The sequence below is a fragment of the Xiphophorus couchianus genome, chromosome 12 (genome assembly GCF_001444195.1).
Source record: "Xiphophorus couchianus chromosome 12, X_couchianus-1.0, whole genome shotgun sequence".
In the NCBI taxonomy this organism is placed as follows: Eukaryota; Metazoa; Chordata; class Actinopteri; order Cyprinodontiformes; family Poeciliidae; genus Xiphophorus; species Xiphophorus couchianus.
Genome location: NC_040239.1, coordinates 8,297,297 through 8,312,091, shown reverse-complemented (window position 1 = coordinate 8,312,091; position 14,795 = coordinate 8,297,297). Strand labels below are relative to the sequence as shown.

The 14,795-nt window shown below is 37.3% G+C and overlaps 2 long non-coding RNA genes across 2 annotated transcripts in view; both read right to left on the bottom strand.

Moving 5' to 3' along the window:
• Positions 1–1,250, bottom strand: part of LOC114154118 (uncharacterized) — a 40,226-nt gene extending 38,976 nt beyond the window's left edge. The window contains exon 1 of the long non-coding RNA XR_003597495.1: positions 1,176–1,250. This is a non-coding gene — a long non-coding RNA (uncharacterized LOC114154118). The remainder of the gene's footprint in view (positions 1–1,175) is intronic.
• Positions 1,251–11,612: 10,362 nt separating this feature from the next.
• On the bottom strand, positions 11,613–12,765 carry LOC114155123 (uncharacterized). Its single transcript, XR_003597669.1, has 3 exons — positions 12,458–12,765; positions 11,812–11,878; positions 11,613–11,724 (listed from the first exon to the last, which is right to left on the bottom strand). It is a non-coding gene; the product is annotated as an uncharacterized LOC114155123 (long non-coding RNA).
• Positions 12,766–14,795: the final 2,030 nt, after the last annotated feature.

Genomic DNA, 14,795 nt, shown 5'->3' with positions numbered 1-14,795 from the left:
ATCCCATTTTTATAAGAAACTGACCCAACATACTGGGTGAGTTCCTCACAAAATACAAGGTCATACATTCATATGTTTTGCCATCCTCTTTGTGTTTTTACTACATGTATGTAGTACTACATATATGCCATGAGTTTTTGATACTTTTCTATACTGTATGAGCTGGAACAGGAAAGGAAACATGCCTTTTGCTAATTTTTCAGAAACAGAAGATTTAATTGTTAAGAGTTTGTAGCTAGTTCTGGTCAAATATAGAATACTTTATGAATTAAAATGCCTACAAATGAAAAATCTAAGGAAGGAACACAATGTATGAAACTGGTTCCCAAATTCTGTCCAAATGGCATTTGAACAAAAATATGAAAAGACGGCAAGTTATTTGACCGGTTTTGAGCTCATCTGCTGAATTTACAGTTTTGATTTATGTATTGATGACTGTTTAAAATGTGTCTGTAGTCACATAATGACTGGCAAACAGAACAGGATGTCTTGAAAGATGGTCCCCTTATTCTTTTAGGCTTTTTCAGAAGCTCCACAACAAAAGCTGATGCACACAGAGCACTTCAAGTGATGAGTTTCCAAATTGGCTACAAATATTAAGAATATGATGCAAGAGAAGTCTAAAATGCAGGAGTTATCTTTATGAAGGCATTTGCAGACACTTGAATAAAAAGTGAAGAAATTTGGTAAAGCTTCCAAGTACAAAACCCTTTCAGTGTTTTCATGCAGGATTAAAACAGGGAAGTGACAGACATACAATCAAAAGATTTGAGAGTTGTTTTTATGATTTTTGAGCCTCTTTGGATCCTATTAGTTTGTTTTCAGTTTAACAGTTTTATGAGGAGAGATGTAGAAGGATTCATTGAAGAAGTTAGTGGAGAAGAAATCAGAGCTAAAGTAAAAGTTTAACTCGATCACATTTTGAGTTGGTTTCTTTAGTTGAGTTATTGAAATTATGGGGATTCATTCAGCTGACCTCTTTTCCTAATCCATCATGTCTTGATGGGTCTGGCTACCTCATAGTTTAGGGGAAGATTTGTTGTAAAAAGAGAAAAAACAATATGGTAGTCCCCCCCTGCGTTATGTTTTGATGTTGAATAAGAACCAAGTGCAACTAGGAGGAGTGATAGTTGATGAAGTTGAGTTTTCATGAAACGAGTATGGAATAAACTTACGAAAGTGCTGAAGGCACAAGTGGAGTTGAGGTTGGTGACTCAGTAAGGACCAATCCAGCAAGTCCTGTGGAGAGAAAATGATATTGCAACAGCTGTTTGGAAAGAACTTTGAGGGGGCATGATTGCTGGAGTGGAAACAGGTGGGACTAATTAACTGGATAGGGAACAGCTGTGGAGGAGCATTTACGGAGGGAACCGAGTAAAAAACAACAAAAATTTAGTTCATGGGTGCTTTGTCATTCCTCCACTCAGTTTCCGGTCCGGTGTGTTTCCAGCTCAAACCTCTGCACCATCAGTCTCAGTCATTGTGTGACACTTCACTCACCTTGCCTGCAGGTGGTGGTCAGAGGGCTTGGTGGCTATGGCAGCTCTGCTTCTTTCAGTCTGCCCCAGGGCAGCTGTGGCTGCAGTGTAGCTCACCACCAACAGTGCCTGAATGTGTGTATGACTAAATGTAGCATAAAGCTCTTTGGAGTCCTTGCACTTGATGAAGCCCTATACAACTGCAGGCCATTTGCCATTTAACAGCAATAACTAAACAGAACATAAATGAACAAAGCTGCAAAACAATACAAGGGAGCAGGATTTACAGTGAATATAGGAACTAATTGCAACACAGTGTCAACGGCAGTCATATTTTTGAGGTTAAACGGGAAGTACAATCAAAATAGAACCTAAACTGATAAATGAAAAACATGAACTCCTTTAACATGTTTTTGTATAATTTATTTTATCACTCTGACCTCTTTCTGGCTAATTAATTGTTTGGGCTGTTGCAGGAAAGAGTCTATTTCCTGGAGTGAAGTAGGTAAACAGATTGAGAACACCTGAGCCAGATTGTTAATGCCTGGGTGTTGTGCAGCTGGTGGGAATCGGTTTCATCTTCACCTCACCCCTTTTGTCCCCCAGGTTCAGGTTTCCATACTTTGGTTAATTTAACTGTCAACATTTACATTCCATATCGTCACCTATTCACATTGACATGGACAGTTTAAACAGCTTCATACAGCAGACAGTTATAAGTGCATAACTTTCTTTAAAATAAATATTTGTAAACAGGTTTATTAATAGCTCATGTTTTTTGAAGTTGGTGCATGGTGAGGGGTCACAAAAAAGGTCAAGGTTAATGATCAAAAAGTTACAGCATATCAGCATAAATATTGTACATAACAATTTCCTCTATCAGGCCTCCACCTCTTCATTCTTCCAGTAGCTCTTCCTTCATTCTCTTCACTCATTGGTTGTCTGGGACATGCCTGTCTTTCTCTGGGATCTGCCCGTGTGAACATGTCCTCCCACCTGGAGACTGCCAAAACCCCTTAATTTGTCACTTACTGAGTCGGTGTGTTTTGTGGCTTGCAAGGTGCTAGCAGAAGTGCTTCAGAAAAGAAAACCTCAGGCAAACGAGGCCAAAGATGAAGGAGATGTGGTCGATGGTTTGCATTGCTTTGTAGGTGTGCTGAAAGTACAAAACCACACAGACTGCCTCCGAGAGAAACCAATACAACATTCATCTGTTTACACTGCAAACTTAGCTTATTTGTTTTTTTCAAGATGGACACATTGGTCTCTAAGCAAATTTGTTTAGTGGGTTATTTATATCACTGTCAGTTTAGCTAAACTGTACACTTGATGATCACTGGCAGGCTCTTCACATCCAGAACTTGGCATTTGTGCAGTCTGAGCCACAAACCTACTATTCATTACCAGGCATGCCTGGGGGAGGTTTACGAAGCTCACTAAGAAGATATTTCTTGAATCACTTCACCAGCTCACATCCTATCTGTCAGTAGTCTCAAACAAAAATCAACTGTGTTCTGATGAAATATTGGTAAACCATCTTCTGAGTGTGAGGACTGAAGATTTACTGGTCACATCATGACTGTGGGGGACTTGTAGCAGCATGTCAAAGTCTGATTTGGTATCACAAGAGAAGAACAATTTAGCAGGCTAGTGGTTTACTCACACCAGTTTAGTAATAATCCAAACTTAATATCCTATAGTGTTGTGGGTTTGGATTAAATGGTAGAGTATTAAATAAGATCAATAAAATATTTGTTCTTCCTACATTACGGTCTATAGCATCATGGAGAAGACTTTGGCGAAAGAGTGAAGAAGCACATTAGTTCTTCACAGTTCTTGAGGACCACTGTGAAGTCTCCAGAGCCAACTACCTGGTCATTTCAGAGCACTTCCTGCTTCCCTCTGCAGTTGGGCTTTAGACAGATCATCATTTTAGTTTCCAGCAGGAGTTAACACCTGCACAATTATCAAAAGTACCAGTACCTACTTTAATGACCATGTTATCACTGTCCTTAACTGACCATTAAACTCACCTGACCTAAGTCCCATAGAAAACATATATGGCATATTCAAAAGGAAGATGAAAGGCTCATTGTCTCCAAGCTGTGCCACACTGATGTAATCCATGCAAAAGTAGCCCAGACCAATTATTTAGTGGATTAAGCATGCAACACATCGACATCTTAGAAATCAATTATTGGTCATATTCAATATTTACTTTTTATAAGAAACTGAATTTCATGTCTTCAGCTAATAGTTGATTCTTAAACAGGACAAGGATTCCAAAGACATTAAAACTAGTTTTGAAGAGGACAAAGGATGATAATTGTCTTCCCTAAACACCAATTCTTTCAAATAAATCATTAAGTCTCACAACAACAAGTCCTTCATGACTGATGTTGGAACCGCAACAGAACACACTCAAGTAAAAATAGGCAATCATAATCAAGCAAAAATTTGCCATTAAGTCAACACTGCTGCAAAAAAAGAGCCCTGTCTATGAATGTGTCACAAAGACACAAAGATTAATGTAAAGTCTGGGGATCAAATATGTGACCATTACTGATCTATATCTGAAACAGTCAGGCGTGTCTGCCAGCTATTGAAAGAAGACATTTGTTCTTAATATTTTTGATGGATTGATGCACTTACAGATTTCAGCAGTCGTTTGATAACTGAGCATCTGAAGCGTCAGTGGTTTTAGTGAGTGCCGGAGAACAGCGGATACAGAACCAAAAGCCGAAAGGAAAACATTCTCAGGAGGGATTACTTTGACAATGACATACAGTTGCCTTTGTCATCCAGTCGCATGTGCACATGAGCAGATGTGTGAGGCTGCCCCCGCGCAACAGGCACACACAATCGCCTACACATTTCTCCCATTACTCTTCTGTTGCTTCCATGGATCATGTTTTCCAGATGCATTCAGAAACGGATGAGATTGAAGGCAGAGAAAGAGAAAGCAGATAGTCCCTGATTTCAGCTTGATGAGGTAGTGAACGATAAAGTGAGAGCAGGAAACCATGAAAGGGAGACGAAGGAGTGGAAAGAGATGTGTGCATGTCTGATGATTAATGCCTGGTAGGTGAAGGAGTGGAATCGGGAGGTCAAGGGAACTCCTAGCAGGAGAGGAGGAGGACAGGGGAGTCTAAGGATCTTTTTTTTCCCAGCTGAAGAAAACACATGCTGGCGTCATGGTGATATCTGTTTTAGCAATGAGACTGGCCTGAACAAGTTCCTTAACTTTCTCTCTTCATGCAGGGCTAACCTGCAGGTCTCCTGCTTTCCAACAACAAAATGACAACTAACTTGGAAAAAATAAAGATTTTAAACCACATGCATCTTATATGCATTTCTGTTGTGTAACTTCCATGAAGGGTTTTGGAAAGGCAAAAGGTCAAACCAGAACACAGAAAAAGCCCAAGAGCCCTCTTAAAGATATCTGGAGAATGCTGAACATGGCCGACAAATGAAGGGACAGCTGCGCGCGTCCCAGAGCTCCCCACTCTCAGGAACGGGAAGTTACAAGGCCGCTCACACACGCCTGTGTTTGCTTAGTCTCTGACACGGAAAGACAACCAACACATGAGATGGGAAGAGGGGGGAAGAGGACGCAGAGAGAGTGGAAAAAAGGGTTGGAGGGTAAAAGACTTATGCTAAACATTAGTTTTATTTGTCTGTTAGACAGATTCCTCACAGGATGGGAAACAAACACACAGGCAGGTTGCAGAGCACATTATGAGCCTTAACTACTTTCACAACAACAATTACTTTGCATGGAGAGAGTTTCACAGTACTTTAACCTAAAGTAAAAACCAAACCTTGTAATACAATAATGGCCATAACATTATTTAAATCCTTTCATTAAATGAGAAAATTATTATTTCGTTAAATTAAAATTATGCTAAATCAAGTAGTAGCTCGTGGTTAGGGTTATTACACTATTTTTCCATTCAGTTCGAGTTAATAAGTTAATTAGTTTTACCAATTAGTGTTTTCTCTTGGCAACTTCAGTTTCAAAACAATACCTAATTCTTTAGTTTCCACGCAATGTCTGCTTTTTTGTTTTTTGTAAGTAAAGATAAACACTAACACCAAAATTTATTCTTTTTGTAAGCAAGGGTAGAGTGTAAAAATCTTCTTTCAGCCTGCTGACCACTAGTATACAGCAACAGGTAGGGGAAGGGAAGTGTTACTTTAAGTGGCATTTTTTGCTCTCCAGGCCAGCATTGTGCCCTGTACAAGTTTTTTATTGGTTTTCTTCATGCACACACACTAAAGATTTTACATCCTTCGTGTGGAGCAACAGCTTGGTGAAAATAGAAAGTGGTTGTGTGATTTGTGCAGGACAGCAATACACTATATCTGGACCCAGAATTGAATGTTCCTATTTTAACTGGTTGAAGAGAGCAGCAGGAGGGGCTCACCCAGGACACCATTAATGCGAGAACCATCACTGACTGTGTTAGTCAATGCTTAACGCAGAGTTTACTTTGATGATTGTAGTATTATGTCTGGCATTTCATTTAAGGGTCTTTAACCTAAAAACCTTTAAGTTTTTTAATAAAATGACATCAGACTTATATAGTGCTTTTCAACCTTCCAAGAGTTCTCAAAACCTTGGTATATCGTGTTACCATTTACTCATACATGACTGGATTCTTGTCATTACTTTTAAAGTACAGGCTTTCTGCATAAGTCATCTGGGGACAAAGAATTATTTGAGCTTTATAAATAAGATTTTTGCCCAGACACTACTGAAAATGTAATCAGTTGGAGATGTCTTATTATCAATATTTTATTTTTCTCATTTTATCCTTTTCAGATTTTCACAATCTTCAAAAAGTATCATTACATTTTCCAAAGAAATACTCATAAAAATATACTAGACTTAAAAAAATATGTTTCAGAACTCAATAAGACTTGTATGTGATATCGAACATCTTTGTCAATATATCATTTTCATCTAATTTTATCTAAAAGGCCTCATCATGAAACTAGTGCCATTTGTTTAGATTTCAACTATTGGCAATTCAATTGGAAAACTACTTATTTTAGTGTTTGCATAGTAGAATTTGTCTAATTGATTTGATTAGTTGAATATCAAAAAGCTAATGAATAGCTGCCTGAAAATGTCATTATGTTCTCACTCTGTCAGACTGTATCCCACCTTCAGGTGGGAGGTTAGTGGGAAAGGTGTTCTTATATTCCCTTCTGGAATAGAAGAAATTCTGAGTTCTGAGAACAAAGAGCATGCACATTTAGAGCTGGAATTCAGCAACCAACATGGCTTCTGCTCAGAAAAATGTATTAAAAGTTTCAGGAGTGAATCATTTCTCAGCACTTCTGATCATTTGTACCTCATTAGAGAAGTGGGACAGGTGATGGTAACCTCTACCTGTGTGACAGAAAAGTATTGTTATTGACTTGTGTTACAACTAAGTTTTAGCACAAGAGTAATAAGCATATTCTACAGTTTTTCTGACTTGCTATGAGATCAAGCCCAACTCATGAGTGACATCATTCCCAGATCTGAACTCCAACTTCTAAGACACATGGGATGCAGCAGTATACAGCCAGGAACGGAGCGGTAAACAAGGCGCCATCTATTTCTAGCCTTATACCTGGCACCTCATTTTATTTCCTGCAAATTCCCATGCCCTATTTCTGTGAGAGAAATGGAAAAATCAAACCACAGCTTTCCTCTGTTACTTTTAACACCAAATAAAATTACATTTTTGTTTGATGAATTATGTTGCTTGCTTTTAAGTGGAAAATATTACAAAACACCTTGGGAATCAAAAACTATTCTACAAAAAAACGCTACTTCAGAATAACCAATTGCCAAATGTAGCATGAATTAATCCTATGCTTTTTATAGGAAGATCAAATCAGGAAGCAGAAGCATAAAGTGACATGGACTTCATTTGTTTTTCAACCCCCCAAACACTCACACATAAAACTTCAACCAAGAGTCATTTCTCCTGGTTGGTGGCCCACTAATTAATCTAAAAATAAACCAACTAGACCTCTCTGAACCACATACACACACACACACACATTCAAATACCCTCACTTAAAACAGCTGGCCAAACTAATCTTGTGTAAAGTGATGGCAACAAGCTCATTTGAAGACAGGGATGGTCTTTGATGTTGAGTCACTTGGTCAGCAAGGCAACACTTTAGCGAGCTCAGAGATATTTACGAGCTCTTTAACTCACCTTTTCTTCTCCACAGCTGCTTTGACACAATCTAACAGAGAAAATATAAACCAGAGAGGCAGGAATGACTCGAAGAAATGCCTAGTGTAACACCTTTTTGGATCAAACTAGAAATGTTGTATTTAATTATAGCATTTGCAGAAACATTGCACATAGAAATGTTTTGTTTGTTTTCCAGTTATTTATCTAATTTAAACAAAACATCTGAACTTAATCTGTCTATCTACAGATATTGTTAGATTTTGTTTTCAGGAACTGCCTCTGAAACATCCTAATCAACTAGTGTACTGGTGCCCCCTGCTGGTAAACTCAGCTCTCTGTAGTCGTCACTTGCAGAAAATGTGACAGTAATATAGATTTTAAAAGTTAGTTCTGTATTGGGCATGAATAGTACACTTAAGAATTTAAGACAAATATAATATTAACACTGTTAAAAGAGCTGTCTAAAGGGTTTCTTTTTTTGTTTGGTGTTTTAATTAGAACCTGAATTCCATTTTAAAGGTAAGACTGAAGTGCACAAGTTTAATTTTGTTGTGGTATTTTGCTAGTCTTCATAGGGGTCAAAAGAGTATTTGCTGGAATCAAATTTATGCATACAGTAAAATCTGGTCAAATGTCCCATAGCAAGTTGCACATTCTTTTTGTAGCCACTAACAAACAATAGTTCTGTCTGGATATTTGTCAGCTCCTCATCAGAATTAGAGTTATTTTAGTCGGCTTGCTTTCTGGCACTGGCTTTTCAGCATTGGGTACTCAAATATTCAATCAACATGCTTTAGGTTTGTTCTTTAGGTGAGCAATTCAGGAGCTTTCTGTCAGTCAATTTCATACAAAACAAAACCAGTTTTTGTTTTAGACATCAAATCAAAAAACAGTTCTGTTTGAGATCCTTAGAACAACCTCTGTGTTGGAATCATCCACCTGACTCAGATTAATAGAATTTGATCAGGAGTTTCACATTTCACACAATTGAGACATTTTTACTCTCAACAACAACAATAATAATAATAATGAGTTATTCTTTTTAGTCATTCATTTAATTTATTACGTTTTTGACTGTTGATGTCAGATTAATAACTTTTGATGAGATGCTGCAAAATTGTGTTAATATTTAAACAGCAGTGGTAACAGGTTTTTTCCTTTTTGCTCTTTGTTTTACTCAGTCAGTTAGTTATTTGGTTAATCTGTTTGTCTGTATGTGTTTCATTATTATAAACACTGAGAATAGGTAAATACTAAAACATTTCTGTTATATACTGTCCAACATTTTGACAGAAATAAAAATCTATCAGAAAGAGAAAAAAACAATAAAATGTCCCATTAAAAACATCACAACTTGCAACTATACTGTACCAGATGCATTGGTACAGTGCAGCATTAACTTCAGCTGCAGCCAACAAATTCTGACCAAAGGTTTGAGGCGCATGAGTTCCCAACGTCGGCGGACATGATGCACCTGCCACACATCTGTAACATTTACAAAAAAAATATCCCACATCTGTGAAAATGAAAGCTCAGTTTTAGAAAACATGGATAATTTCACTGACAAAAATGCAAACAAACAAAGTCCAAACAAAACTGGTGTACCAAAATTGGTACGTTCGTAGCCATGAAATTACAAGGTAACTTCATAGTTTATACAGCTATAAAAACAAAACTGTACACCACTGCTTCATGAATACTGTGGTTTTCAAAATTAGGTCCCTAAGAAAAGCTCAATACCTTTCTGTTAATTTGTTCCTCTTTTGAAAGCCTTTGATTAAGCCACTGTGGTGGCGTAAACGTTTATAAATGGCTGGGTTGGTAACAGAGACACTCCATGAGAGAGCACAAGAGCGTCGAGCCAGAAGGAATGTGGTTTTGATTTGGAGAACATGCCAATGTTCCAGCCAATGCTAATCATTGGGAAAAGCTTGTGAAAACCATGATGGGTTTCACAGACCAAGCTTTTGAGCTTGGGGTTACATCACAAATCCACTTAAGCTTTTTATGTAATTTAGTTAAATATATTGCTTTTTATCTTTTTATTTTTCCAGTTTGGATAAATAAACTTGTGGGAAAGTATATTATATACATATATGAGGGGAAATTTCTATTAAAGTGCTCTCTTTTATATGAACTTCCAATCCCACAATAAGTGTGTGTGTTTTTTAGGGACAGGATGTGTGTGTGGTGTATTGTTAAAAAAAAAAGGGAGAGGGGGAAAGCTGCTGCTAGCATCAGAATGAGGGAGCAGCTCAGCTTGCAATGCTCACCATAATATAATCCAATTTCCATGGTGTTAAAGAACAAAAAAGATCTTTACTGAGAATCCTGTTGTAAAAAGACTGTGTGGGCAACGGCTTACATATGCAACATTTATATAGAAACAACAAAGAATGATGTGAGAAATGAAAGAGTTCCAGAACTCTTCCTCAGGATCTATTGCCTTATCCTGAACATCAATTGGTCGTTTTCTTTGAATGTTACAAAGGATTCCTGCTTTAGGGTATAATTTTTCAGGAAAACCTTGCCACAAATTGGAAGATGTTGTCATCGTTTGCAAGATTCACCATGAACTGGAATAGTTGCTTCATGAAGTAGAAGGATCATTCAGTTAGAAGCGGCTGTCCAAACAAAATCCAGCCACTATCTACTTTTACCTGTAATTTTCTTTTCACGACAAGAATGACATATTCAACTGCATTTAATTTTCATTCAGCTCAGTTAATATTCAGTCTGAACAAGCTGAACAGAGAATCTACATTCTCACAGCAAGCAGATGAATGTATACTTTCTCAGCAGTGACAAAAACCACTGACTATGGCCCCATGTAACTAAATATAAAGAATGATATTAAATGACACCACTTAAATTATAAGCTGTTCACCTGCTCACAACTTCTTCCTGGTCCACATGGACATCAATTGTGCATTCACTTGTGCATAATCAAATGTTGGCTTGCTGCAGAGGCTATTTTCAACAAATTTTGAACTTTTAGCTCATACAGGTGACTGATATCTGGGGGTTTTGTTGCTGATCTGGAGGCTGAATCAGTGCTCTGCTGCCACATTGGATACTGGAATTACAAGCACCATTTCAGCCAAAGTTTAGACAAGATTGTCTGAATGAGAGGTTTTCTGATCCTGCAAACACTCACTTCAGTGGGAGGAAATCCCGCGGGATACGCTCCTTCTGCACCAGTGGTTCAGCTGCACCGATCTGTGACCTCTAGAGGTCACAGATGCACTCAAAAGTTTCCACAACTCTTCGACATGCTGGCAGTTTCCGAAAAGCGAGACGGATTGAGTACAATAGGAAGGTCAGAGATGGTGCTCTGATGGAAATGTATGGGATTTTGATTGATTTAGTTACCTCCACATTGTACTACGTGCATACTGAAAATGTCTGCATGTCTGCACCAAGTGGTCAATTGTGTGTAATCTGTCAAAATGACAAATGATCTTCAGATTCATCTGAAGTCAAATATGGAAAATATTTAGTTAGCATGACCCCTTATCTTTCTGAAAAAATCAACCTCTCTGTGAAATCTGGTGGTGGCAGCATCATGTTGGGGGGCAGCGTTTCTTCAGCGGAGACAGGAAATTGGTTCGGAGATAATGGGAAAATTTATGTAGTTTGAGCCTAGCTAGATAATAGCTTTTAACACATGCTGGACATATATGCACAAGGTCAGCTAAGACTGCAGAGAAAAGTGGTTCAACAAAATGTTGATTTAGGGTGACTGAATACAAATGCTTGCCACAGTTCTCTCTTTGTATTATTGAAAAAATAATAAACATGTTTGATTTGTCTTCTAAATTACAATACAATTTTTTGCCTTGTACTCCTTCTGGTTTTCGTCAAAAAAATCTGAACAAGAACAAAAGAACAAGAGGTACGAAGAATTTTGCAAGGCGCTGGGTCTTTTTTTTTATTCTCACACAAGATCTTCAGTGGTCTCTAAGCCACTTACACATCTCCTCCATCAGCCTCATCTTTAATCCACAGGGTTATGGGCATTCAAGGTGATTCCAAATATTTGCCTGTTGACAATTGATATGATGGTTGTACTCAGAGTGAAAGTCTGCAGCCAGCTGCACAAACACAATGCTGGTGATTCATGAACCCACCTGTGAGCTGCTTGTAGTACAATCTGACAAAGAATCCACTGCTGCTCTGGAGGCACTGCAGTATAGCCTGATAAATATAAAGAGAGAGGAAGGTGGGTGGTCTCACACACAGATAGCTGAGCAGTCTGAGCTACCCCCTGTTATCAGTTTGTATCACTTTGTATACACAGTACCCTAAATACTGTACAGTGAAACACTTTGTGACAAAGATCCAATTACAATCTCTAAACTGACTTGGAAGTGTTCTCAACAGCCATAACACAAATATAATGTTTTGCAACATGTACTCAGAATCTTTTTTTCAAATGCCACAATATGTTTCACTCATACATGCACTTAATGGAAAAGTTTGACCACAAGTATCAAAAAAGATATTTTTTACCACATCGCATCACAGGGAACCGCACTCTTAACATTCATGTTTACTCTCTACATATCAAACATCAAGAACAAGACAGAGTTCTGTCATCTACTGAAATACTTGGTGGCTCTGCAGTTGTCAATTCTATCAGATATGGACAAGGAAAACCGGTTTTCATGGATGTGAACAAATCATGAGATTGTAGGTTTGAAGAGAAGCAGCAATTTGTCCAGTACTAGTTTCACCACAAGAGAAAACAAGGAGTGTAAATACATGAGTGTTTACCTGGATAAAAAACTGAACTGGAGATGCAATGGTGATGAAGGGGCAGAGCAGACTGGAATATGAGGACGTACTTAGCTTCAATCCTTCAGTGTTTGTCGCAAGATCTTAAGGCTGCATCACAGGAAGTCACTTAGGAAGATTCAACAAGTTGATAACGAAGGTTGATCCTGTTCTGGAGCATCTGGTGATGATTGTGCAAAGGATTCTTTATAAAATTGAGTTCATTATTGACAATCCTGAGTATTCTCTTAAGAATGCCATACAAGAGCAGTTTCAATCAGAGGCATCTTGAAATATGCTGTAATACTGAGTGCTACAGGAGATCCTTCCTGCCCACAGCTATCAAATGTTTAGAGAAGCTTAGGTGAAATACATCATAGCAACATTTAATTTTGCTTGTGGATTAATAGAGTATTGTTTAACTGAATAGAACACCCCAGCAACTCGTATTTAACTTTTTTAGAGGTTTCAACTTGCCTCGGCTTATTGGTTTAATCAGATTCTCAGAAGTTGTTCACTGTCAAAATCAAGTTTGCTCTTGCTAACAAATTTACAATGTTTTAAAATTGTACACAAAAGAAAGGGTGCAAATTAATATTGAACCACACGAGGGCAGAAGGGGTCCATGACTGATGCATCCTGCTTTACAGTTAGTTCCTGCTTTAAAATAATTTTGCAGAGAACAGTACATTTAATGAACAGATCTGTTTCCAGATCTGTGCTTTATTGCACTTTATCATTTGATCAAATATTTAATTAATTTGACTTATTATATTAGAACTCATTTAAAGATAAATATCTTTATCTTCAATTGGATTTAATTGAATGCTTACATTATTCTGCAAGCACACAATTTTGTTAGAAGGATAAACTTGATAAGGTGAGAGTAAGTTGATATGTTTTTTGTTTTTTTTTAATTTAGGGTCTTAAACCATGTCATGTTATCTGTGATGACAGTCAGCCAGTTTAGCTTTTCTCTCATCAACTTCCTCAAACTTCAGCAACACATTAAAAAAAGAACACTGACTAATTTGTTTTTTTCACTCTACAAAAGGTGTGAAAAAAAATGACCACATGAGAAAGGTTGTTCAGACTCAGTACAAAAAAGGATATGTTACCGATTGTACCAACATGTTAACACTTGACTGTTGAAGTACCATTTGCAAACTCAGATCTTACCATTAAAGCCAGGCACAGTCAGCCTAAGACATGGGTCTGTTTCATTATGCAAATGTTTCATTATGCATGAAACATTTGATCTATTTTGGCTATTTAAAGAAATGAATAATGCTGCTACAGAAAGAGCTAACCACAAAGGGCAGGTTGTTAAAACTTTGATCATGTTACTAGATATATAGTGGTATTAATTTAACATATCATGAGAACTTAGGTTGCTTTCACATAAAGCCATACTGGACCGTACAGGGCAGGATTAAAGAACTGTTTGCTTACAAAAAAATAACTAGAAGATAGATTATCAAAAATATTTTAATATTCTAATTTGAATAAAGCAACATCTGAAAATAGACATTTTTCTAAGACAATAATTTCTGTGTATTCTCACATATCACACAGGAATTCAAAACCACACAAAATAAAACTGACTGCTACAATTTTCAATCCTATTTCTCTTGTATTAAGTGTCTTAGTTTCCAGTTGTTTATTCAAACATTCTTTTCCACACAACAATAAATGATAAAGAGAGAGCTGAGATCTTTGGTAAATCACACACAAGAAAATTAAACAAAAAAAATTCAATGCTAAATATGGTCACATAATTGAAAATGAATTGGTTTTGAGATAGCAACATGTCACCAGCCAGTGATTAAACTGTATCTTAACTGCTAATAAAGAAGAAAACAGCATGCATAAACCAGCAAAGAAAAACAGCAAATCAAGTAAAGGCAGCACACAAAATTAAAATCCTTTGGGATAACAAAACAAACACATCCTCAAATTCCTGGTTGAATATTAACAACAAAGTGCACAATGTTAGCAGGGACAGAATGAAACCCTGAACCGTTATGAATGTTTTTTTTAAAAACAAAACAAAAAGAAAAAAGACTGATGTCATGTTCTCACCAGTAGTGCCGAGGAAAGCCAGACACAGTCAGCCTAAGGCATGGGTCTGTTCGCTTCCATCAAAGTATACCGACGTTTAAAGAATTAAGATGTTAAAAAAAAGAAAAAAAACATCATTAACATGTTCTGTCATATCAGAGAGTGTGCCAGAGGCTGTATGGAGCATGGAGTAATGCAACTCTGCAACTTCATGAACGCGTTAGCGGGCTAAGGGCTGATGCTAACTTCCCATCGGTTACATGAAAGACAAATATAG